The sequence below is a fragment of the Eimeria mitis genome, genomic scaffold (assembly GCF_000499745.2).
Source record: "Eimeria mitis Houghton genomic scaffold, Emh_scaff666, whole genome shotgun sequence".
In the NCBI taxonomy this organism is placed as follows: Eukaryota; Apicomplexa; class Conoidasida; order Eucoccidiorida; family Eimeriidae; genus Eimeria; species Eimeria mitis.
Genome location: NW_013574795.1, coordinates 7,362 through 7,738, shown reverse-complemented (window position 1 = coordinate 7,738; position 377 = coordinate 7,362). Strand labels below are relative to the sequence as shown.

Here is a 377-nt window from a genome sequence, read left to right as displayed (position 1 = left end):
AAAAGGAGACAAAAGGAGACAAAAGGAGACAAAAGGAGACAACAGGAGACAAAAGGAGACAATAAAGAGAATAAAGGAGAATAAAGAAGAATAAATAAACACAACAGGAGATAAAAGGAGACAAAAGGAGACAAAAGGAGACAAAAGGAGACAAGAAGAGACCAGAGGAGACTAAAGAAAAGAAAAAGGAACAAAAAAGGAGACAGAAGAATAACAACAAAAGAAGAAAAAAAAATAAAAAAAGAAAAGAAAAGAAACAAAAAAGGAGAAAAGAAAAGGAGACAAGAAGAAGAACAAAACCAAAAGAAAAAATAAAAAGAAAAAAATAAAATAAAAAAAATAAAAAAGAGAAAAGAAAAGGAGACACGAAGAACAAA

At 29.2% G+C, this 377-nt stretch overlaps 1 protein-coding gene across 1 annotated transcript in view; it reads left to right on the top strand.

The window, feature by feature from the left end:
* EMH_0019150 (uncharacterized protein) overlaps positions 1 to 377 on the top strand; it is a gene marked incomplete at both ends in the record, with an annotated part of 2,704 nt that overhangs the window by 530 nt on the left and 1,797 nt on the right. The window lies entirely within an intron of this gene.